General features: G+C 49.9%; 2 pseudogenes; both read right to left on the reverse strand.

Moving 5' to 3' along the window:
* Positions 1 to 1,337: 1,337 nt before the first annotated feature.
* On the reverse strand, positions 1,338 to 19,837 carry LOC137560795 (trichohyalin-like; annotated as a pseudogene).
* A 139-nt stretch (positions 19,838 to 19,976) lies between these two features.
* On the reverse strand, positions 19,977 to 24,953 carry LOC137560796 (axoneme-associated protein mst101(2)-like; annotated as a pseudogene).
* Positions 24,954 to 25,043: the final 90 nt, after the last annotated feature.

Raw genomic sequence — 25,043 nt, forward strand, 5'->3', positions numbered from 1 at the left:
CTTTCAATAAAGTTGTTGTTCCAGCTACCCTATTATTCAGCATACACAGGAACTGAACTCAGATCTCTGAAGAGACACTACTATTGTTGATATCTAGACAGAATAGAGTGTGTTTAACCGTTTTATTCACAGGACTAGTCAGTCAGCGGGCTCCTCTGTCCCATGGTAACAGAGGTGGTGGCAGTTATACCCTGAACTAGTGTTTAAAGTTGAATTACCGTACCTCACAGGCTCCCTTCTGGTTGGTCTGCGGCCAATTCCCAACGGTTCCTGTGCATTGACTGCGACCAGAGTTTGCACGATCCGTGCGCTGGCGCCGTTTGGAAGGCCATTTGCGGTCTGACCACTAGGGCTCCTGTGACAGTCAATATTCTGTTAGGCTGCTGTGGCTATGTAATTACTGATCCAACATGCATAAAAAAGAAAGGATTCCGGGCACCAGCTGAGCTTGCTTGTCACCTTTTATTTAAATGCTCCCAACACCTTCATAACGAATTGCAATGATTCCTAGCCTAGGGTTGCAATTCGTTATGAAGGTGTTGGGAGCATTTAAATAAAAGGTTACAAGCAAGCTCAGCTGGTGCCCGGAATCCTTTCTTTTTTATGCATGTTGGAGTTGAGTCTTCCATCCGGCTTAGTCTCTTGCCATTTATGGCGGCTCTGAAGAGTATGCAGATATTCCTTCCTCCAACGGCTCCAGAATACATTTGCCAGATGTTGAACCTGCTTCCACTGACGTCTGTGAATGTTAGAGCAGTCCAAGTCCACAGGTGGTAGTGGGATGTTGCCAACCTTCTGAGTGAGAAGTGTTGCAGGAGTTAATATTGTTGGAGAATCTGGATCTGAGGACACGGGTACTAGTGGTCTTGCATTAATTATTGCGGAAACTTCAGCTAGAAGAGTAGTCAATGTCTCGTGGGTAAGTCGTCCTGAGTCTAACAACATGGAATTTAAGATTCGCCTTGTAATTCTGATCATGCGTTCCCAGGAACCTCCCATGTGTGAAGAGTGAGGGGGGTTAAAAACCCATGAACATCCACTGTTTGTCAAAAAATTATCAAGTTGCAGTTCCTTGCAGGCTCCAACAAAGTTGGTTCCACAGTCAGACCTGAGTTGCATGACGGGTCCTCTAATGGCAAAAAAACTGTGAAGTGCATTGATGAAACAGGAGGAGTCCATAGACTCAATTACCTCAATATGCACAGCTCGTACACTTAGGCAAGTAAACAGTACGGCCCACCGTTTATTGTTAGCCATGCCACCACGGGTCTTGCGTGCACAGACCAACCATGGGCCAAAGACATCCACTCCGACATAGGTAAAAGGTGGGTCAGTGCTCAGTAGATACTGTTAACGACTGACAAGACTCCCCTTTTGGTAAAGGGCTTATCACAGGTTGACACTTGAAAGGTGAATGTATCTTGCTTGATATCCCAGAGCAAGCCAAGACTGCGCTGCATGGGAAGGTCTTCAGACCCTAAGTCAAGATTCTTTAGGTTAATAGCATAGTCCTCCTTGTGGAAGGCCTTCATTACCTTGTTGCTGTTGGAGATGATCTTGTGGAGTCTGAGGTTGGCCACAGACAACATTTCTTGAACTCTTTGTAGAAGGGCAATGGCTTCTTCCTCTGTAGGAAGGGATTTAAGTCCATCATCCACATAGAAGTTTTTCTCCACAAAATGACGAGCATCAGTTCCATACTCTTGTTCACCTTCTTGGGCAGTTCTTCTCAGTCCATAGATTGCTACTGAAGGTGAAGGACTGTTCCCGAATACATGCACCTTCATGCGGTAGTCTATGACCTTGTCATTTAAGTCATTGTTTCTGTGCCATAGGAACCTAAGGTAATTTCTGTCCTGCTCACGGACAATGAAGCAGTGAAACATTTGTTGGATGTCAGCCATTACTGCTATAGGCTCTTGTCTGAATCGGATTAGCACTCCTATAAGGCTGTTGTTCAAGTTGGGCCCAGTAAGAAGAACATTGTTCAAACTGACTCCTTCATATTGAGCACTCGAGTCAAATACTACTCTAATTTGACTAGGTTTGCGGTGGTGGTACACACCAAATGATGGAAGATACCAGCATTCTTCTCCCTCCTTCAATGGTGGAGCAGGTTCAGCGTGATCATTTTCTAAAACCTTCTGCATAAAGGATACAAAATGTTTCTTCATATCTGGTTTCTTCTCAAAGGAACGTTTTAATGAAGCAAATCTGGATACTGCTTGCTGACGGTTGTTTGGCAGTCTCTCTCTAGGTGTACGAAAGGGTAGAGGGGCTATCCAACTGTTTTCTTGGTTTTGAGTGAATTCCTTATCCATGATCTTGAGAAACTCTTTGTCTGCAATGGCAAGTGCAGGTTTTTCATCATTGCTAGTTGTAATGAACACTGTGTCACCAATGCAATCTTCCTGGTGATGGAAGATGGGTTTACTGTCACTGGTGATGTTGAATCTCTCCTTAACGCTGTAATGATCAGGACATGGTTCGAAAAGAGTTTTGCGTCAATCAGGTAGAATGTAAGTTTTGCAAGAAGAAATGTTGGTAGCTCTTTTTGTTCCATTTACACACACATTTCCAATGACAACCCAGCCAAGATCAAGGCGCTGGGTAGTGTTGGGCGAACATCTAGATGTTCGGGTTCGGGCCGAACAGGCCGAACATGGCCGCGATGTTCGGGTGTTCGACCCGAACTCCGAACATAATGGAAGTCAATGGGGACCCGAACTTTTGTGGTTTGTAAAGCCTCCTTACATGCTACATACCCCAAATTTACAGGGTATGTGCACCTTGGGAGTGGGTACAAGAGGAAAAAAAATTTAGCAAAAAGAGCTTATAGTTTTTGAGAAAATCGATTTTAAAGTTTCAAAGGGAAAACTGTCTTTTAAATGCGGGAAATGTCTGTTTTCTTTGCACAGGTAACATGCTTTTTGTCGGCATGCAGTCATAAATGTAATACATATAAGAGGTTCCAGGAAAAGGGACCGGTAATGCTAATCCAGCAGCAGCACACGTGATGGAACAGGAGGAGGGTGGCGCAGGAGGAGAAGGCCACGCTTTGAGACACAACAACCCAGGCCTTGCATGAGGACAAGAAGCGTGCGGATAGCATGCTTTGTACCACCATGCAGTCATAAATGTAATAAAGATAAGTGGTTCAATAAACAGGGACCACGCGGCAACGCTAACCCAGCAGCAGCACACGTGATGGAACAGGAGGAGGCGCAGGAGGAGAAGGCCACGCTTTGTGAGACACAACAACCCAGGCCTTGCATGAGGACAAAAAGCGTGCGGATAGCATGCTTTGTACCGCCATGTAGTCATAAATGTAATAAAGATAAGAGGTTCAATAAACAGGGACCACGCGGCAACGCTAACCCAGCAGCAGCAGCAGCAGCAGCACACGTGATGGAACAGGAGGAGGCGCAGGAGGAGAAGGCCACGCTTTGTGAGACACAACAACCCAGGCCTTGCATGAGGACAAAAAGCGTGCGGATAGCATGCTTTGTACCGCCATGTAGTCATAAATGTAATAAAGATAAGAGGTTCAATAAACAGGGACCACGCGGCAACGCTAACCCAGCAGCAGCAGCAGCAGCAGCACACGTGATGGAACAGGAGGAGGCGCAGGAGGAGAAGGCCACGCTTTGTGAGACACAACAACCCAGGCCTTGCATGAGGACAAAAAGCGTGCGGATAGCATGCTTTGTACCGCCATGTAGTCATAAATGTAATAAAGATAAGAGGTTCAATAAACAGGGACCACGCGGCAACGCTAACCCAGCAGCAGCAGCAGCAGCAGCACACGTGATGGAACAGGAGGAGGCGCAGGAGGAGAAGGCCACGCTTTGTGAGACACAACAACCCAGGCCTTGCATGAGGACAAAAAGCGTGCGGATAGCATGCTTTGTACCGCCATGTAGTCATAAATGTAATAAAGATAAGAGGTTCCATAAACAGGGACCGGCAACGGTAACCCAGCAGCAGCAGCAGCAGCAGCAGCACACGTGATGGAACAGGAGGAGGCGCAGGAGGAGAAGGCCACGCTTTGTGAGACACAACAACCCAGGCCTTGCATGAGGACAAAAAGCGTGCGGATATAGCAGCAATGCTTTTTGCCGCCATGCAGTCATAAATGTAATACAGATGAGAGGTTCAATAAACAGGGACCGGAAACGCTAAACCATCCCAGATGTTCATCGGTCATGTTACTTGGTTGGGGTCCAGGAGTGTTGCGTAGTCGTTTCCAATCCAGGATTGATTCATTTTAATTTGAGTCAGACGGTCTGCATTTTCTGTGGAGAGGCGGATACGCCGATCTGTGATGATGCCTCCGGCAGCACTGAAACAGCGTTCCGACATAACGCTGGCTGCCGGGCAAGCCAGCACCTCTATTGCGTACATTGCCAGTTCGTGCCAGGTGTCTAGCTTCATGCCCGGTTTCAGGTCCAGCGGTGCCAGCCACAAATCCGTCTGTTCCTTTATTCCCCTCCAAATTTCCTCCCCTGTGTGCTGCTTATCCCCAAGGCAGATCAGCTTCAGCAACGCTTGCTGACGCATGCCAACAGCTGTGCTGCACTGCTTCCACGATCCTACTGCTGCTGGTGCTAGGTTAGCATTTCCGGATGAGGTACAGCTTTGAGATGCGTTGGAGGAGAAGGAGTCAGAGAGGTAGGTGCTGCTGTTGTTATCCAGCTGTTTGCGGCGTGGGCAACACCCGCGCCGTAGCAGGTGAGGAATCGCTGCCAGGCTCCACAAGGTTCACCCAGTGCGCGGTAAGGGAGATGTATCGACCCTGGCCGAACGCACTCGTCCAGGTGTCAGTGGTGAGGTGAACCTTGCAGGCAACGGCATTCTTCAAGCTTCGGGTTATTTAGCTGACCACGTGCTCATGCAACTCAGGCACTGCAGAGCGCGCAAAGTGGTAGCGGCTGGGAACAACGTAACGTGGGATGGCCACTGACATCATGCCCTTGAAGCTGTTTGTCTCCATCACTCGATATGGCAGCATTTCGCAGGCCAGAAGCTTGGCTATGCTGGCTGGCTGTTACTGCCACGGCCCGGGGGTCATTTGCTGGCAATTTCCTCTTGTGCTCAAACATCTCAGAGACAGACAACTCAACCGTAGCGCTGCACACCGAAGGGCTGTTGGTTGTTGTGTTTGATGAACACTGGGAGACCTCAAGAGCACTAGTCCGGAAAGTGACAGTGTCAGCATCGTCTGATGTTTGTGAATGTTGTGAACCACGCAATGGCTGGGCTACTGCTGCTGCTGAGGCGGGTCTGGTGGTGAGTCTGGTGAACCCAAGGGAGGCAGTGTTGCTGGTGGTACCCTGTCCTGCCGCGTTTGCCCACAGAGTGGGATGTTTGGATAGAATGTGGCGGCTCATGCTGGTGGTGGAGAGGTTGTTAATACTTTTCCCCCTGCTCAGGCGGGTCTTGCACACCTTGCAAATCGCCATGGTAACATCCTCAGTGCAGTCTTCAAAGAAAGCCCAGACTTTAACTGGCTGAGGACTCGGACCTCGTGCGTGATGTGCTGGTGCTGCTTAACCCACTGCTGGACGCTTGAGAGGTCATCCAAGTAATTATCTGGTCCTGTTCTTTTGGATCTGTGAGGGTTGTTGTCCTGGACAACATGGGCAGTATTGAGTGGGTTTTCTTGGGTGCTCCCCTGTGGCCTGTACGTGAACCGTCAGGGGAAACACCTCTTCCCTTGCCCCTCCCTCTTTCACCGGATTTCTTCCTCATTTCACTTATCCTTAAAGTACACGCTGACTGGCAGCAGTACAGTGGCAGTACAGAAATGTTATACAGTGGTGGGTGAGCGGTGTACCACTATTGTCAGCAGTGACACAGAGCACAATGCTATACAGTGGCGGGTGAGCGGTGTACTACTGTTCCCAGCAGACACAGAGTGGAAGTAAACACAATGCTATATAGTGTGGCTGAGCCGTGTACACAGAGTGGCATTAAACACAATGCTATATAGTCTGCTATATAGTCACCCCGAACAGGGTGATGTTCTGCAGAACCCGAACAGTGGCAAACACTGTTCGCCCAACACTACTGGGAGGGAACGCAGATTTTAGTACCTAAACACACGATACAACATGTTTTCCGGGGTCGGACTCTGAGGCACATACAGATGGTCCCGATCATCATCCTCATCATACAACTCTTCTCCTGAGTCTGACCCACCCACCACCTCTGCCACCCCAACATCCCCAGACACAGACCCCTCATCGTCCTCAACATTAACTTGGGATGCTGGCCTGAGCCAGACCTCCTCCTCCACATCAGGCCCCATCATCTCCTCAATGGCAGCCCTCATTAATCGCTCTGGCGACGGACTGATGGACACAACGTTCTCCTCCGGGGAGGGCTGCTGCTGACCACTGGCTGCTGGGGTGGATGTTATAGCTTGCGTGGGGCGTTGGCTGTTGCTGTTGTTGGGAGTGCTGCTCACAGCGGAGGTCTCTGGGGAACTCATGTTGAGCTCATATAGTGGTTGACGGTGAGTGGAGTATTACTGATCCCAGCAATATACACACTGACTGGCAGAGTACGCAATGCTATATAGTGTGGCTGAGCGGTGTACACAGAGTGGCAGTAAACACAATGCTATATAGTCTGGCTGAGCGAGCGGTGTACTACTGTTCCCAGCAGAATCAGAGTGGCAGTAAACAATGGTATATAGTCTGGCTGAGCGGTGTACACAGAGTGTCAGTAAACAATGGTATATAGTCTGGCTGAGCGAGCGGTGTACTACTGTTCCCAGCAGAATCAGAGTGGCAGTAAACAATGGTATATAGTCTGGCTGAGCGGTGTACACAGAGTGTCAGTAAACAATGGTATATAGTCTGGCTGAGCGGTGTACACACAATGCTATATAGTCTGCTATATAGTGTCAGTAAACAATGGTATATAGTCTGGCTGAGCGAGCGGTGTACTACTGTTCCCAGCAGAATCAGAGTGGCAGTAAACAATGGTATATAGTCTGGCTGAGCGGTGTACACAGAGTGTCAGTAAACAATGGTATATAGTCTGGCTGAGCGGTGTACACAGAGTGTCAGTAAACAATGGTATATAGTCTGGCTGAGCGGTGTACACAGAGTGTCAGTAAACAATGGTATATAGTCTGGCTGAGCGGTGTACACAGAGTGGCAGTAAACACAATGCTATATACTCTGGCTGAGCGAGCGGTGTACTACTGTTCCCAGCAGACACAGAACAGTAAACAGAATGCTATATAGTGTGGCTGAGCGAGCGGTGTACCACTATTCCCAGCAGACACAGAACAGTAAACAGAATGCTATATAGTGTGGCTGAGCGAGCGGTGTACCACTATTCCCAGCAGACACAGAACAGTAAACAGAATGCTATATAGTGTGGCTGAGCGAGCGGTGTACCACTATTCCCAGCAGACACAGAACAGTGAACAGAATGCTATATAGTGTGGCTGAGCGAGCGGTGTACCACTATTCCCAGCAGACACAGAACAGTGAACAGAATGCTATATAGTGTGGCTGAGCGAGCGGTGTACCACTATTCCCAGCAGACACAGAACAGTGAACAGAATGCTATATAGTGTGGATGAGCGAGCGGTGTACCACTATTCCCAGCAGACACAGAACAGTAAACAGAATGCTATTTAGTGTGGCTGAGCGAGCGGTGTACCACTATTCCCAGCAGACACAGAACAGTGAACAGAATGCTATATAGTGTGGCTGAGCGAGCGGTGTACCACTATTCCCAGCAGACACAGAGTGGCAGTAAACAGAATGCTATATAGTGTGGCTGAGCGAGGTACACAGAGTGGCAGTAAACAGAATGCTATATAGTGTGGCTGAGCAAGCGGTGTACTACTATTCCCAGCAGACACAGAGTGGCAGTAAACAGAATGCTATATAGTGTGGCTGAGCGAGGTACACAGAGTGGCAGTAAACAGAATGCTATATAGTGTGGCTGAGCAAGCGGTGTACTACTGTTCCCAGCAGTGACACAATGACAGGGGGGACCCTGGCTAGCGTGGCTGGAGCGCGAACTACCCTGCCTGCCTACCCAAAGCTAAACCCACAGACAAATGGCGGAGATATGACGTGGTTCGGGTATTTATTTACCCGAACCACGTGACAGTTCGGCCAATCAGAGCGCGTTCGGGTCCGAACCACGTGACCCGTTCGGCCAATCACAGCGCTAGCCGAACGTTCGGGGAACGTTCGGCCATGCGCTCTTAGTTCGGCCATATGGCCGAACGGTTTGGCCGAGCACCGTCAGGTGTTCGGCCGAACTCGAACATCACCCGAACAGGGTGATGTTCTGCAGAACCCGAACAGTGGCGAACACTGTTCGCCCAACACTAGCGCTGGGCATATGGAGCATCATGGGAACCATTTATTTGCTGGCGTGCTTTATGCACCCTTAGAATGTCTCTGCCGAGCAAAAGAAGAATTTCTGCATTTTCATCAAGTGGTGGTAAGTGTTTGGCGACAGCTCTTAAATGTGCATGATGAAAGGCAGCTTCAGGTGTAGGGATCTCTTCTCTGTGGGAAGGAATCTGGTTGCATTCAGCAAGGGTAGGCAGTGGCAGTTCTATAGTACCATCAAGAGAAGCTATCATGAATCCATTAGCTCTTCTCCCTGTCACTTCTGAAACACCTCCACATGTGCCAAGTGTGTATGGCAGGGAATCTCCTTTAACTCTGAAGTAATCAAAGATTGTGACTTAGCAGGTGAGTGATTGCTCTGGTCATCCAGAATTGTATATAGTTTCATGGCTCTTTCAGGCTGTCCCTCGGGATACACTCTGACTAGGCATATCTTTGCACAAGACCTGTCACAAAGATCTTCTCCACAAACCTCAGTGCATGTAGAAGAAATTAAAGTAGAGTCTGCTGTCTGGTTTGCATTCTCCCCGCCATGATTTGTGGCAGGATCAGAATCTGCAGAAGAAGAGGTATGCTGAAGTGGATGGAGCGCTTGTATATGGGTGTTGCTTCCACAATCTTTGCATTTGATTTCAGCCTTACACTCCTTTGCAAGATGTTCTGTTGAAGCACAGCACTTAAAGCAAATCCCAAGTTTCTTTAAAATTTCTTTGCGTTCTTGCAATGGCTTTTTACGGAACCCATGGCAGTTCTTAAGAGCATGTGGTTTCTTATGAATTGGACATTGGCGATTGGGATTATCTGTTTTATCTCCTTGTCTGCCCCTTTCAGGGTTAGCAGCAGGATCAGGTAGCACATTAGTCTTTTTAACTAACATGGGACCCCTGTGACTACTGGGTTTATTCAAAGCAAATTTGTCTTTAGCTAAATTTGAACCCGAGATGTTTCACTCATTGAAAAAGAAGCTTGGATCATTCTTGGTTTCTGCAATGTTCTTGATAAAGTCACAGAAGTAGAAGAATGGCGTGAAAGAAACCTTTTCCTCTTTCTTGTACTTTGAACCCATGGTTGCCCACTTCTCCTGTATTCCATATGGCAGTTTTGCAGCAAATGGATTCACACCATGGGCTGTGTCAAGATAGCCAAGGCCTGGGAGGTGAAGATCCACCTTAGCAAGCTGCAGTTCAAGCAAAAGATCACTCAGTTCCTGAAATTTCTGATTATCCTTACCAGATATCTTGGGAAAGTCTTTCAATCTTTTAGGCAGAGCATCTTCTACAGCTTCTGGACTACCATAACTCTGGTCTAGGTGTTCCCAAGCTGCGTGTAGGCCTGCAGATGGATTGTCAACATGAACAGCCTTCAGCCGCTTCACACGTACTCTTGACTGAGGGCCTAGCCACTTTATCAACATGTCAAATTCTTCACCAGGAGGTATTCCCAGGTCATTTATGGCAGCCTTAAAGGTAGACTTCCATCCTCTATAATTTTCAGGGAGGTCATCGAAGCTTGTGAGGCCAGTGCTTGTGAGCTCACGGCGAACCATGTATCTAGCTAGGTCTGACACATCAGCACATGGTGGCCTGGGAAGGTATGGATTTGCATGGGGGTTTAAGCCAGGTTGAAAGTCCATTGCTATGGCAGGATGTGATTCAGAAGTAATGTTGTTATCAGGAAGCATATCAGTTACATGAAGAGGTGATGGTAGCTTGGCTTGGATGCTGGCCCCTGGGTTGACAGCTGGATACTTAGTCTGAGCATTGTGAGGCAAGATGCGGCTTGAGGGCCCATCTTGATGTGTAGAAGGTCCAGAAGGTTTAGGGTCTTGCTTGGACACAATGGGCTTGATTCACAAAAGAGTGCTAACTCCTAGCACGGCCGTTTTCGTGTGAATTTTCGCATTGCGCGCGATCGCGAATTTTCACGCGAAACAATAACGCTTTCGCGCGCAAACGCGAACTTCCGCGCGAAATCGATATCGTTTTCGTGTAAAAATTCGCATTTACGCGTGAAAACGTTATCGTTTCAGATCGCGCGCAATGCAAAAATTCGCGTGAAAACAGCCGTGCTAAGAGTTAGCACTCTTTTGTGAATCAAGCCCAATACGTTTGGATGGCTGATGTCTTAAAGGAGTGTCCATGTCATCAGGAGCATCAAAGGGTGCAGAGAGGTTGCTGTTCTGGTTGAGGACATAGTTCTTCGTGCGCTCCATGGGATCTTCTGAATTTGCCAGGCTGACACTGTCTAAATCACTTCCAACAGCTTGTTCTAAAAGTCTTAATTTTGCTTCTGCAGTAGCTTGCTCACATTTTCTTTCTAGAGCTTCAATTTCTGCTTTCTTGCGGGCAGCTTCTGCCTCCATTTCTGCTTTCCTGTGGGAAGCTTCTGCCTCCATTTCTGCTTTCTTGCGGGCAGCTTCTGCCTCCATTTCTGCTTTCTTGCGGGAAGCTTCTGCCTCCATTTCTGCTTTCTTGCGGGCAGCTTCTGCCTCCATTTCTGCTTTCCTGTGGGAAGCTTCTGCCTCCATTTCTGCTTTCTTGTGGGAAGCTTCTGCCTCCATTTCTGCTTTCTTGCGGGAAGCTTCAGCCTCCATTTCTGCTTTCTTGCGGGCAGCTTCTGCCTCCATTTCTGCTTTCTTGCGGGCAGCTTCTGCCTCCATTTCTGCTTTCTTGTGGGAAGCTTCTGCCTCCATTTCTGCTTTCTTGCGGGCAGCTTCTGCCTCCATTTCTGCTTTCCTGTGGGAAGCTTCTGCCTCCATTTCTGCTTTCTTGCAGGAAGCTTCTGCCTCCATTTCTGCTTTCTTGCGGGAAGCTTCTGCCTCCATTTCTGCTTTCCTGTGGGAAGCTTCTGCCTCCATTTCTTCTTTCTTGCGGGCAGCTTCTGCCTCCATTTCTGCTTTCCTGTGGGAAGCTTCTGCCTCCATTTCTGCTTTCTTGCGGGAAGCTTCTGCCTCCATTTCTGCTTTCCTGTGGGAAGCTTCTGCCTCCATTTCTGCTTTCTTGCGGGAAGCTTCTGCCTCCATTTCTGCTTTCCTGTGGGAAGCTTCTGCCTCCATTTCTGCTTTCTTGCGGGAAGCTTCTGCCTCCATTTCTGCTTTCTTGCGGGAAGCTTCTGCCTCCATTTCTGCTTTCTTGCGGGCAGCTTCTGCCTCCATTTCTGCTTTCCTGTGAGAAGCTTCTGCCTCCATTTCTGCTTTCTTGCGGGCAGCTTCTGCCTCCATTTCTGCTTTCCTGTGAGAAGCTTCTGCCTCCATTTCTGCTTTCCTGTGGGAAGCTTCTGCCTCCATTTCTGCTTTCTCGCGGGCAGCTTCTGCCTCCATTTCTGCTTTCTTGCGGGAAGCTTCTGCCTCCATTTCTGCTTTCTTGTGGGAAGCTTCTGCCTCCATTTCTGTTTTCCTGTGGGAAGCTTCTGCCTCCATTTCTGCTTTCTTGCGGGAAGCTTTTGCCTCCATTTCTGCTTTCTTGTGGGAAGCTTCTGCCTCCATTTCTGCAGGCAGCTTCTGCCTCCATTTCTGCTTTCTTGTGGGCAGCTTCTGCCTCCATTTCTGCTTTCTTGCGGGCAGCTTCTGCCTCCATTTCTGCTTTCTTGTGGGAAGCTTCTGCCTCCATTTCTGCTTTCTTGCGGGCAGCTTCTGCCTCCATTTCTGCTTTCCTGTGGGAAGCTTCTGCCTCCATTTCTGCTTTCTTGCAGGAAGCTTCTGCCTCCATTTCTGCTTTCTTGCGGGAAGCTTCTGCCTCCATTTCTGCTTTCCTGTGGGAAGCTTCTGCCTCCATTTCTTCTTTCTTGCGGGCAGCTTCTGCCTCCATTTCTGCTTTCCTGTGGGAAGCTTCTGCCTCCATTTCTGCTTTCTTGCGGGAAGCTTCTGCCTCCATTTCTGCTTTCCTGTGGGAAGCTTCTGCCTCCATTTCTGCTTTCTTGCGGGAAGCTTCTGCCTCCATTTCTGCTTTCCTGTGGGAAGCTTCTGCCTCCATTTCTGCTTTCTTGCGGGAAGCTTCTGCCTCCATTTCTGCTTTCTTGCGGGAAGCTTCTGCCTCCATTTCTGCTTTCTTGCGGGCAGCTTCTGCCTCCATTTCTGCTTTCCTGTGAGAAGCTTCTGCCTCCATTTCTGCTTTCCTGTGGGAAGCTTCTGCCTCCATTTCTGCTTTCTCGCGGGCAGCTTCTGCCTCCATTTCTGCTTTCTTGCGGGAAGCTTCTGCCTCCATTTCTGCTTTCTTGTGGGAAGCTTCTGCCTCCATTTCTGTTTTCCTGTGGGAAGCTTCTGCCTCCATTTCTGCTTTCTTGCGGGAAGCTTTTGCCTCCATTTCTGCTTTCTTGTGGGAAGCTTCTGCCTCCATTTCTGCAGGCAGCTTCTGCCTCCATTTCTGCTTTCTTGTGGGCAGCTTCTGCCTCCATTTCTGCTTTCTTGCGGGCAGCTTCTGCCTCCATTTCTGCTTTCTTGTGGGAAGCTTCTGCCTCCATTTCTGCTTTCCTGTGGGAAGCTTCTGCCTCCATTTCTGCTTTCTTGCGGGCGGCTTCTGCCTCCATTTCTGCTTTCTTGTGGGAAGCTTCTGCCTCCATTTCTGCTTTCTTGCGGGAAGCTTCTGCCTCCATTTCTGCTTTCTTGTGGGAAGCTTCTGCCTCCATTTCGGCTTTCTTGCGGGCAGCTTCTGCCTCCATTTCTGCTTTCTTGTGGGAAGCTTCTGCCTCCATTTCTGCTTTCCTGTGGGCAGCTTCTGCCTCCATTTCTGCTTTCTTGCGGGCAGCTTCTGCCTCCATTTCTGCTTTCTTGTGGGCAGCTTCTGCCTCCATTTCTGCTTTCCTGTGGGAAGCTTCTGCCTCCATTACTTCTTTCTTGCGGGCAGCTTCTGCCTCCATTTCTGCTTTCCTGTGGGAAGCTTCTGCCTCCATTTCTGCTTTCTTGCGGGCAGCTTCTGCCTCCATTTCTGCTTTCCTGTGGGAAGCTTCTGCCTCCATTTCTGCTTTCTTGCGGGCAGCTTCTGCCTCCATTTCTGCTTTCTTGTAGGAAGCTTCTGCCTCAATTTCTGCTTTCTTGCGGGGAGCTTCGTCCTCCATTTCTGTTTTCCTGTGGGAAGCTTCTGCCTCCATTTCTGCTTTCTTGTGGGAAGCTTCTGCCTCCATTTCTGCTTTCTTGCGGGAAGCTTCTGCCTCCATTTCTGTTTTCATGCGGGAAACTTCTGCCTCTAATTCTGCTTTCCTGCGGGAAGCTTCTGCCTCCATTTCTGCTTTCTTGCGGGAAGCTTCTGCCTCCACTTCTGTTTTCCTGTGGGAAGCTTCTGCCTCCATTTCTGCTTTCTTGCGGGCAGCTTCTGCCTCCATTTCTGCTTTCTTGCGAGCAGCTTCTGCCTCCATTTCTGCTTTCTTGCGGGAAGCTTCTGCCTCCATTTCTGCTTTCTTGCGGGCAGCTTCTGCCACCATTTCTGCTTTCTTGCGGGAAGCTTCTGCCTCCATTTCTGCTTTTTTGCGGGAAGCTTCTGCCTCCATTTCTGCTTTCTTGCGGGAAGCTTCTGCCTCCATTTCTGCTTTCCTGTGGGAAGCTTCTGCCTCCATTTCTGCTTTCTTGCGGGCAGCTTCTGCCTCCATTTCTGCTTTCTTGTGGGAAGCTTCTGCCTCCATTTCTGCTTTCTTGCGGGAAGCTTCTGCCTCCATTTCTGCTTTCTTGTGGGAAGCTTCTGCCTCCATTTCGGCTTTCTTGCGGGCAGCTTCTGCCTCCATTTCTGCTTTCTTGTGGGAAGCTTCTGCCTCCATTTCTGCTTTCCTGTGGGCAGCTTCTGCCTCCATTTCTGCTTTCTTGCGGGCAGCTTCTGCCTCCATTTCTGCTTTCTTGTGGGCAGCTTCTGCCTCCATTTCTGCTTTCCTGTGGGAAGCTTCTGCCTCCATTTCTTCTCTCTTGCGGGCAGCTTCTGCCTCCATTTCTACTTTCCTGTGGGAAGCTTCTGCCTCCATTTCTGCTTTCTTGCGGGCAGCTTCTGCCTCCATTTCTGCTTTCCTGTGGGAAGCTTCTGCCTCCATTTCTGCTTTCTTGCGGGAAGCTTCTGCCTCCATTTCTGCTTTCCTGTGGGAAGCTTCTGCCTCCATTTCTGCTTTCTTGCGGGAAGCTTCTGCCTCCATTTCTGCTTTCTTGCAGGAAGCTTCTGCCTCCATTTCTGCTTTCTTGCGGGCAGCTTCTGCCTCCATTTCTGCTTTCCTGTGAGAAGCTTCTGCCTCCATTTCTGCTTTCCTGTGGGAAGCTTCTGCCTCCATTTCTGCTTTCTTGCGGGAAGCTTCTGCCTCCATTTCTGCTTTCCTGTGGGAAGCTTCTGCCTCCATTTCTGCTTTCTTGCGGGCAGCTTCTGCCTCCATTTCTGCTTTCTTGCGGGAAGCTTCTGCCTCCATTTCTGCTTTCTTGTGGGAAGCTTCTGCCTCCATTTCTGTTTTAATGTGGGAAGCTTCTGCCTCCATTTCTGCTTTCTTGCGGGAAGCTTTTGCCTCCATTTCTGCTTTCTTGTGGGCAGCTTCTGCCTCCATTTCTGCAGGCAGCTTCTGCCTCCATTTCTGCTTTCTTGTGGGCAGCTTCTGCCTCCATTTCTGCTTTCTTGCGGGCAGCTTCTGCCTCCATTTCTGCTTTCTTGTGGGAAGCTTCTGCCTCCATTTCTGCTTTCTTGCGGGAAGCTTCTGCCTCTATTTCTGCTTTCTTGCGGGAAGCTTCTGCCTCCATTTCTGCTTTCTTGCGGGAATCTTCTGCCTCCATTTCTTTTTTGCTGTGGGAAGCTTCTGTCTCCATTTCTGTTTCTTGCGGGAAGCTTCTGCCTCCATTTCTGCTTTCTTGTGGGCAGCTTCTGCCTCCATTTCTGCTTTCTTGTGGGCAGCTTCTGCCTCCATTTCTGCTTTCTTGTGGGAAGCTTCTGCCTCAATTTCTGCTTTCTTGCGGGGAGCTTCGTCCTCCATTTCTGTTTTCCTGTGGGAAGCTTCTGCCTCCATTTCTGCTTTCTTGTGGGAAGCTTCTGCCTCCATTTCTGCTTTCTTGCGGGACGCTTCTGCCTCCATTTCTGTTTTCATGCGGGAAACTTCTGCCTCTAATTCTGCTTTCCTGCGGGAAGCTTCTGCCTCCATTTCTGTTTTCCTGTGGGCAGCTTCTGCCTCCATTTCTGCTTTCCTGTGGGAAGCTTCTACCTCCATTTCTGCTTTCCTGTGGGAAGCTTCTGCCTCCATTTCTGCTTTCTTGCGGGAAGCTTCTGCCTCCATTTCTGCTTTCCTGTGGGAAGCTTCTGCCTCCATTTCTGCTTTCTTGCGGGCAGCTTCTGCCACCATTTCTGCTTTCTTGCGGGAAGCTTCTGCCTCCATTTCTGCTTTCTTGTGGGCAGCTTCTGCCTCCATTTCTGCTTTCTTGCGGGCAGCTTCTGCCTCCATTTTTGCTTTCTTGCGGGAAGCTTCTGCCTCCATTTCTGCTTTCTTGCGGGAAGCTTCTGCCTCCATTTCTGCTTTCTTGCGGGAAGCTTCTGCCACCATTTCTGCTTTCTTGCGGGAAGCTTCTGCCTCCATTTCTATTTTTCCTGTGGGAAGCTTCTGCCTCCATTTCTGCTTTCTTGTGGGAAGCTTCTGCCTCCATTTCTTTTTTCCTGCGGGAAGCTTCTGCCTCCATTTCTTTTTTCCTGCGGGAAGCTTCTGCCTCCATTTCTGCTTTCTTGCGGGAAGCTTCTGCCTCCATTTCTGCTTTCCTGTAGGAAGCTTCTGCCTCCATTTCTGCTTTCTTGCGGGCAGCTTCTGCCACCATTTCTGCTTTCTTGCGGGAAGCTTCTGCCTCCACTTCTGCTTTCTTGTGGGCAGCTTCTGCCTCCATTTCTGCTTTCTTGAAGGGCAGCTTCTGCCTCCATTTCTGCTTTCTTGTGGGAAGCTTCTGCCTCCATTTCTGCTTTCTTGCGGGAAGCTTCAGCCTCCATTTCTGCTTTCTTGCGGGAAACTTCTGCCTCCATTTCTGCTTTCTTGCGGGCAGCTTCTGCCTCCATTTCTGCTTTCTTGCGGGAAGCTTCTGCCTCCATTTCTGCTTTCTTGCGGGAAGCTTCTGCCTCCATTTCTGCTTTCCTGTGGGAAGCTTCTGCCTCCATTTCTGCTTTCCTGTGGGAAGCTTCTGCCTCCATTTCTGCTTTCTTGCGGGAAGCTTCTGCCTCCATTTCCGCTTTCTTGCGGGAGGCTTCTGCCTCCATTTCTGCTTTCTTGCGGGAAGCTTCTGCCTCCATTTCTGCTTTCTTGCGGGAAGCTTCTACCTCCATTTCTGCTTTCTTGCGGGAAGCTTCTGCCTCCATTTATGCTTTCTTGCGGGAAGCTTCTGCCCCCATTTCTGCTTTCCTGTAGGAAGCTTCTGCCTCCATTTCTGCTTTCTTGCGGGCAGCTTCTGCCACCATTTCTGCTTTCTTGCGGGAAGCTTCTGCCTCCACTTCTGCTTTCTTGTGGGCAGCTTCTGCCTCCATTTCTGCTTTCTTGCGGACAGCTTCTGCCTCCATTTCTGCTTTCTTGTGGGAAGCTTCTGCCTCCATTTCTGCTTTCTTGCGGGAAGCTTCAGCCTCCATTTCTGCTTTCTTGCGGGAAACTTCTGCCTCCATTTCTGCTTTCTTGCGGGCAGCTTCTGCCTCCATTTCTGCTTTCTTGTGGGAAGATTCTGCCTCCATTTCTGCTTTCTTGTGGGAAGCTTCTGCCTCCATTTCTGCTTTCTTGTGGGAAGCTTCTGCCTCCATTTCTTTTTCCCTGTGGGAAGCTTCTGCCTCCATTTCTGCTTTCTTGTGGGCAGCTTCTGCCTCCATTTCTGCTTTCTTTTGGGCAGCTTCTGCCTCCATTTCTGCTTTCTTGCGGGAAGCTTCTGCCTCCATTTCTGCTTTCTTGCGGGAAGCTTCTACCTCCATTTCTGCTTTCTTGCGGGAAGCTTCTGCCTCCATTTCTGCTTTCTTGCGGGAAGCTTCTGCATCCATTTCTGTTTTCTTCCAGGAAGCTTCTGCCTCCATTTCTGCTTTCCTGTGGGAAGCTTCTGCCTCCATTTCTGCTTTCTTGCGGGAAGCTTCTGCATCCATTTCTGTTTTCTTCCAGGAAGCTTCTGCCTCCATTTCTGCTTTCCTGTGGGAAGCTTCTGCCTCCATTTCTGCTTTCCTGTGGGAAGCTTCTGCCTTCATTTCTGCTTTCTTGCGGGAAGCTTCTGCCTCCATTTCCGCTTTCCTGCGGGAAGCTTCTGCCTCCATTTCTGCTTTCTTGCGGGCAGCTTCTGTCACCATTTCTGCTTTCTTGCGGGAAGCTTCTGCCTCCATTTCTGCTTTCTTGTGGGCAGCTTCTGCCTCCATTTCTGCTTTCCTGTGGGCAGCTTCTGCCTCCATTTCTGCTTTCCTGTGGGAAGCTTCTGCCTCCATTTCTGCTTTCTTGCGGGAAGCTTCTGCCTCCATTTCCGCTTTCCTGCGGGAAGCTTCTGCCTCCATTTCTGCTTTCCTGTGGGAAGCTTCTGCCTCCATTTCTGCTTTCCTGTGGGAAGCTTCTGCCTCCATTTCTGCTTTCTTGCGGGAAGCTTCTGCCTCCATTTCCGCTTTCTTGCGGGAGGCTTCTGCCTCCATTTCTGCTTTCTTGCGGGAAGCTTCTGCCTCCATTTCTGCTTTCTTGCGGGAAGCTTCTACCTCCATTTCTGCTTTCTTGCGGGAAGCTTCTGCCTCCATTTATGCTTTCTTGCGGGAAGCTTCTGCCTCCATTTCTGCTTTCCTGTAGGAAGCTTCTGCCTCCATTTCTGCTTTCTTGCGGGCAGCTTCTGCCACCATTTCTGCTTTCTTGCGGGAAGCTTCTGCCTCCACTTCTGCTTTCTTGTGGGCAGCTTCTGCCTCCATTTCTGCTTTCTTGCGGACAGCTTCTGCCTCCATTTCTGCTTTCTTGTGGGAAGCTTCTGCCTCCATTTCTGCTTTCTTGCGGGAAGCTTCAGCCTCCATTTCTGCTTTCTTGCGGGAAACTTCTGCCTCCATTTCTGCTTTCTTGCGGGCAGCTTCTGCCTCCATTTCTGCTTTCTTGTGGGAAGATTCTGCCTCCATTTCTGCTTTCTTGTGGGAAGCTTCTGCCTCCATTTCTGCTTTCTTGTGGGAAGCTTCTGCCTCCATTTCTTTTTCCCTGTGGGAAGCTTCTGCCTCCATTTCTGCTTTCTTGTGGGCAGCTTCTGCCTCCATTTCTGCTTTCTTTTGGGCAGCTTCTGCCTCCATTTCTGCTTTCTTGCGGGAAGCTTCTGCCTCCATTTCTGCTTTCTTGCGGGAAGCTTCTACCTCCATTTCTGCTTTCTTGCGGGAAGCTTCTGCCTCCATTTCTGCTTTCTTGCGGGAAGCTTCTGCATCCATTTCTGTTTTCTTCCAGGAAGCTTCTGCCTCCATTTCTGCTTTCCTGTGGGAAGCTTCTGCCTCCATTTCTGCTTTCTTGCGGGAAGCTTCTGCATCCATTTCTGTTTTCTTCCAGGAAGCTTCTGCCTCCATTTCTGCTTTCCTGTGGGAAGCTTCTGCCTCCATTTCTGCTTTCCTGTGGGAAGCTTCTGCCTTCATTTCTGCTTTCTTGCGGGAAGCTTCTGCCTCCATTTCCGCTTTCCTGCGGGAAGCTTCTGCCTCCATTTCTGCTTTCTTGCGGGCAGCTTCTGCCACCATTTCTGCTTTCTTGCGGGAAGCTTCTGCCTCCATTTCTGCTTTCTTGTGGGCAGCTTCTGCCTCCATTTCTGCTTTCCTGTGGGCAGCTTCTGCCTCCATTTCTGCTTTCCTGTGGGAAGCTTCTGCCTCCATTTCTGCTTTCTTGCGGGAAGCTTTTGCCTCCATTTCCGCTTTCCTGCGGGAAGCTTCTTCCTCCATTTCTGCTTTCTTGCGGGCAGCTTTTGCCTCCATTTCTGCTTTCTTGCGGGAAGCTTCTGCCTCCATTTCTGCTTTCTTGCGGGCAGCTTCTGCCTCCATTTCTGCTTTCCTGTGGGAAGCTTCTGCCTCCATTTCTGCTTTCCTGTGGGAAGCTTCTGCCTCCATTTCTGCTTTCTTGCGGGCAGCTTCTGCCTCCATTTCTGCTTTCCTGTGGGAAGCTTCTGCCTCCATTTCTGCTTTCCTGTGGGAAGCTTCTGCCTCCATTTCTGCTTTCTTGCGGGAAGCTTCTGCCTCCATTTCCGCTTTCCTGCGGGAAGCTTCTGCCTCCATTTCTGCTTTCTTGCGGGCAGCTTCTGCCACCATTTCTGCTGTCTTGCGGGAAGCTTCTGCCTCCATTTCTGCTTTCTTGTGGGCAGCTTCTGCCTCCATTTCTGCTTTCTTGCGGGCAGCTTCTGCCTCCATTTCTGCTTTCTTGCGGGAAGCTTCTGCCTCCATTTCTGCTTTCCTGTAGGAAGCTTCTGCCTCCATTTCTGCTTTCTTGCGGGCAGCTTCTGCCACCATTTCTGCTTTCTTGCGGGAAGCTTCTTCCTCCACTTCTGCTTTCTTGTGGGCAGCTTCTGCCTCCATTTCTGCTTTCTTGAAGGGCAGCTTCTGCCTCCATTTCTGCTTTCTTGTGGGAAGCTTCTGCCTCCATTTCTGCTTTCTTGCGGGAAGCTTCAGCCTCCATTTCTGCTTTCTTGCGGGAAACTTCTGCCTCCATTTCTGCTTTCTTGCGGGCAGCTTCTGCCTCCATTTCTGCTTTCTTGCGGGAAGCTTCTGCCTCCATTTCTGCTTTCTTGCGGGAAGCTTCTGCCTCCATTTCTGCTTTCCTGTGGGAAGCTTCTGCCTCCATTTCTGCTTTCCTGTGGGAAGCTTCTGCCTCCATTTCTGCTTTCTTGCGGGAAGCTTCTGCCTCCATTTCCGCTTTCTTGCGGGAGGCTTCTGCCTCCATTTCTGCTTTCTTGCGGGAAGCTTCTGCCTCCATTTCTGCTTTCTTGCGGGAAGCTTCTACCTCCATTTCTGCTTTCTTGCGGGAAGCTTCTGCCTCCATTTATGCTTTCTTGCGGGAAGCTTCTGCCTCCATTTCTGCTTTCCTGTAGGAAGCTTCTGCCTCCATTTCTGCTTTCTTGCGGGCAGCTTCTGCCACCATTTCTGCTTTCTTGCGGGAAGCTTCTGCCTCCACTTCTGCTTTCTTGTGGGCAGCTTCTGCCTCCATTTCTGCTTTCTTGCGGACAGCTTCTGCCTCCATTTCTGCTTTCTTGTGGGAAGCTTCTGCCTCCATTTCTGCTTTCTTGCGGGAAGCTTCAGCCTCCATTTCTGCTTTCTTGTGGGAAACTTCTGCCTCCATTTCTGCTTTCTTGCGGGCAGCTTCTGCCTCCATTTCTGCTTTCTTGTGGGAAGATTCTGCCTCCATTTCTGCTTTCTTGTGGGAAGCTTCTGCCTCCATTTCTGCTTTCTTGTGGGAAGCTTCTGCCTCCATTTCTTTTTCCCTGTGGGAAGCTTCTGCCTCCATTTCTGCTTTCTTGTGGGCAGCTTCTGCCTCCATTTCTGCTTTCTTTTGGGCAGCTTCTGCCTCCATTTCTGCTTTCTTGCGGGAAGCTTCTGCCTCCATTTCTGCTTTCTTGCGGGAAGCTTCTACCTCCATTTCTGCTTTCTTGCGGGAAGCTTCTGCCTCCATTTCTGCTTTCTTGCGGGAAGCTTCTGCATCCATTTCTGTTTTCTTCCAGGAAGCTTCTGCCTCCATTTCTGCTTTCCTGTGGGAAGCTTCTGCCTCCATTTCTGCTTTCTTGCGGGAAGCTTCTGCATCCATTTCTGTTTTCTTCCAGGAAGCTTCTGCCTCCATTTCTGCTTTCCTGTGGGAAGCTTCTGCCTCCATTTCTGCTTTCCTGTGGGAAGCTTCTGCCTTCATTTCTGCTTTCTTGCGGGAAGCTTCTGCCTCCATTTCCGCTTTCCTGCGGGAAGCTTCTGCCTCCATTTCTGCTTTCTTGCGGGCAGCTTCTGCCACCATTTCTGCTTTCTTGCGGGAAGCTTCTGCCTCCATTTCTGCTTTCTTGTGGGCAGCTTCTGCCTCCATTTCTGCTTTCCTGTGGGCAGCTTCTGCCTCCATTTCTGCTTTCCTGTGGGAAGCTTCTGCCTCCATTTCTGCTTTCTTGCGGGAAGCTTCTGCCTCCATTTCCGCTTTCCTGCGGGAAGCTTCTGCCTCCATTTCTGCTTTCTTGCGGGCAGCTTCTGCCTCCATTTCTGCTTTCTTGCGGGAAGCTTCTGCCTCCATTTCTGCTTTCTTGCGGGCAGCTTCTGCCTCCATTTCTGCTTTCCTGTGGGAAGCTTCTGCCTCCATTTCTGCTTTCCTGTGGGAAGCTTCTGCCTCCATTTCTGCTTTCTTGCGGGCAGCTTCTGCCTCCATTTCTGCTTTCCTGTGGGAAGCTTCTGCCTCCATTTCTGCTTTCCTGTGGGAAGCTTCTGCCTCCATTTCTGCTTTCTTGCGGGAAGCTTCTGCCTCCATTTCCGCTTTCCTGCGGGAAGCTTCTGCCTCCATTTCTGCTTTCTTGCGGGCAGCTTCTGCCACCATTTCTGCTGTCTTGCGGGAAGCTTCTGCCTCCATTTCTGCTTTCTTGTGGGCAGCTTCTGCCTCCATTTCTGCTTTCTTGCGGGCAGCTTCTGCCTCCATTTCTGCTTTCTTGCGGGAAGCTTCTGCCTCCATTTCTGCTTTCTTGCGGGAAGCTTCTGCCTCCATTTCTGCTTTCTTGCGGGAAGCTTCTGCCTCCATTTCTTTTTTGCTGTGGGAAGCTTCTGCCTCCATTTCTGCTTTCTTGCGGGAAGCTTCTGCCTCCATTTCTGCTTTCTTGTGGGCAGCTTCTGCCTCCATTTCTGCTTTCTTGCGGGCAGCTTCTGCCTCCATTTCTGCTTTCTTGCGGGAAGCTTCTGCCTCCATTTCTGCTTTCTTGCGGGCAGCTTCTGCCTCCATTTCTGCTTTCCTGTGGGAAGCTTCTGCCTCCATTTCTGCTTTCCTGTGGGAAGCTTCTGCCTCCATTTCTGCTTTCTTGCGGGCAGCTTCTGCCACCATTTCTGCTGTCTTGCGGGAAGCTTCTGCCTCCATTTCTGCTTTCTTGTGGGCAGCTTCTGCCTCCATTTCTGCTTTCTTGCGGGCAGCTTCTGCCTCCATTTCTGCTTTCTTGCGGGAAGCTTCTGCCTCCACTTCTGCTTTCTTGCGGGCAGCTTCTGCCTCCATTTCTGCTTTCCTGTGGGCAGCTTCTGCCTCCATTTCTGCTTTCCTGTGGGAAGCTTCTGCCTCCATTTCTGCTTTCTTGCGGGAAGCTTCTGCCTCCATTTCCGCTTTCCTGCGGGAAGCTTCTGCGTCCATTTCTGCTTTCTTGGGGGCAGTTTCTGCCTCCATTTCTGCTTTCTTGCGGGAAGCTTCTGCCTCCATTTCTGCTTTCTTGCGGGCAGCTTCTGCCTCCATTTCTGCTTTCCTGTGGGAAGCTTCTGCCTCCATTTCTGCTTTCCTGTGGGAAGCTTCTGCCTCCATTTCTGCTTTCTTGCGGGAAGCTTCTGCCTCCATTTCCGCTTTCCTGCGGGAAGCTACTGCCTCCATTTCTGCTTTCTTGCGGGCAGCTTCTGCCACCATTTCTGCTTTCTTGCGGGCAGCTTCTGCCTCCATTTCTGCTTTCTTGTGGGCAGCTTCTGCCTCCATTTCTGCTTTCCTGTGGGCAGCTTCTGCCTCCATTTCTGTTTTCTTGCGGGAAGCTTCTGCCTCCATTTCTGCTTTCTTGCGGGCAGCTTCTGCCTCCATTTCTGCTTTCCTGTGGGCAGCTTCTGCCTCCATTTCTACTTTCCTGTGGGAAGCTTCTGCCTCCATTTCTTCTTTCCTGCGGGAAGCTTCTGCCTCCATTTCTGCTTTCCTGTGGGCAGCTTCTGCCTCCATTTCTTCTTTCCTGCGGGAAGCTTCTGCCTCCATTTCTGCTTTCCTGTAGGAAGCTTCTGCCTCCATTTCTGCTTTCTTGCGGGCAGCTTCTGCCCCCATTTCTGCTTTCTTGCGGGAAGCTTCTGCCTCCACTTCTGTTTTCTTGTGGGCAGCTTCTGCCTCCATTTCTGCTTTCTTGCGGGCAGCTTCTGCCTCCATTTCTGCTTTCTTACGGGAAACTTCTGCCTCCATTTCTGCTTTCTTGCGGGCAGCTTCTGCCTCCATTTCTGCTTTCTTGCGGGCAGCTTCTGCCTCCATTTCTGCTTTCTTGTGGGAAGCTTCTGCCTCCATTTCTGCTTTCTTGCGGGAAGCTTCTGCCTCCATTTCTGCTTTCCTGTGGGAATCTTCTGCCTCCATTTCTGCTTTCCTGTGGGAAGCTTCTGCCTCCATTTCTGCTTTCTTGCGGGAAGCTTCTGCCTCCATTTCCGCTTTCCTGCGGGAAGCTTCTGCCTCCATTTCTGCTTTCTTGCGGGCAGCTTCTGCCACCATTTCTGCTTTCTTGCGGGAAGCTTCTGCCTCCATTTCTGCTTTCTTGTGGGCAGCTTCTGCCTCCATTTCTGCTTTCTTGTGGGCAGCTTCTGCCTCAATTTCTGCTTTCTTGCGGGCAGCTTCTGCCTCCATTTCTTTTTTCCTGTGGGAAGCTTCTGCCTCCATTTCTGCTTTCTTGCGGGAAGCTTCTGCCTCCATTTCTGCTTTCTTGCGGGAAGCTTCTGCCTCCATTTCTGCTTTCTTGTGGGAAGCTTCTGCCTCCATTTCTGCTTTCTTGTGGGAAGCTTCTGCCTCCATTTCTGCTTTCTTGCGGGAAGCTTCTGCCTCCATTTCTGCTTTCTTGTGGGAAGCTTCTGCCTCCATTTCTGCTTTCTTGTGGGAAGCTTCTGCCTCCATTTCTGCTTTCTTGTGGGAAGCTTCTACCTCCATTTCTTTTTCCCTGTGGGAAGCTTCTGCCTCCATTTCTGCTTTCTTGTGGGCAGCTTCTGCCTCCATTTCTGCTTTCTTTTGGGCAGCTTCTGCCTCCATTTCTGCTTTCTTGCGGGAAGCTTCTGCCTCCATTTCTGCTTTCTTGCAGGAAGCTTCTGCCTCCATTTCTTTTTTGCTGTGGGAAGCTTCTGCCTCCATTTCTGCTTTCTTGCGGGAAGCTTCTGCCTCCATTTCTGCTTTCTTGTGGGCAGCTTCTGCCTCCATTTCTGCTTTCTTGTGGGCAGCTTCTGCCTCAATTTCTGCTTTCTTGTGGGAAGCTTATGCCTCAATTTCTGCTTTCTTGCGGGAAGCTTCTGCCTCCATTTCTTTTTTCCTGTGGGAAGCTTCTGCCTCCATTTCTGCTTTCTTGCGGGAAGCTTCTGCCTCCATTTCTGCTTTCTTGTGGGAAGCTTCTGCCTCCATTTCTGCTTTCTTGTGGGAAGCTTCTGCCTCCATTTCTGCTTTCTTGTGGGAAGCTTCTACCTCCATTTCTTTTTCCCTGTGGGAAGCTTCTGCCTCCATTTCTGCTTTCTTGTGGGCAGCTTCTGCCTCCATTTCTGCTTTCTTTTGGGCAGCTTCTGCCTCCATTTCTGCTTTCTTGCGGGAAGCTTCTGCCTCCATTTCTGCTTTCTTGCGGGAAGCTTCTACCTCCATTTCTGCTTTCTTGCGGGAAGCTTCTGCCTCCATTTCTGCTTTCTTGCTGGAAGCTTCTGCATCCATTTCTGTTTTCTTCCGGGAAGCTTCTGCCTCCATTTCTGCTTTCCTGTGGGAAGCTTCTGCCTCCATTTCTGCTTTCTTGCAGGAAGCTTCTGCCTCCATTTCTGTTTTCTTGCGGGAAGCTTCTGCCTCCATTTCTTCTTTCCTGCGGGAAGCTTC

The sequence above is a fragment of the Hyperolius riggenbachi genome, chromosome 3 (assembly GCF_040937935.1).
Source record: "Hyperolius riggenbachi isolate aHypRig1 chromosome 3, aHypRig1.pri, whole genome shotgun sequence".
Taxonomy (NCBI): Eukaryota; Metazoa; Chordata; class Amphibia; order Anura; family Hyperoliidae; genus Hyperolius; species Hyperolius riggenbachi.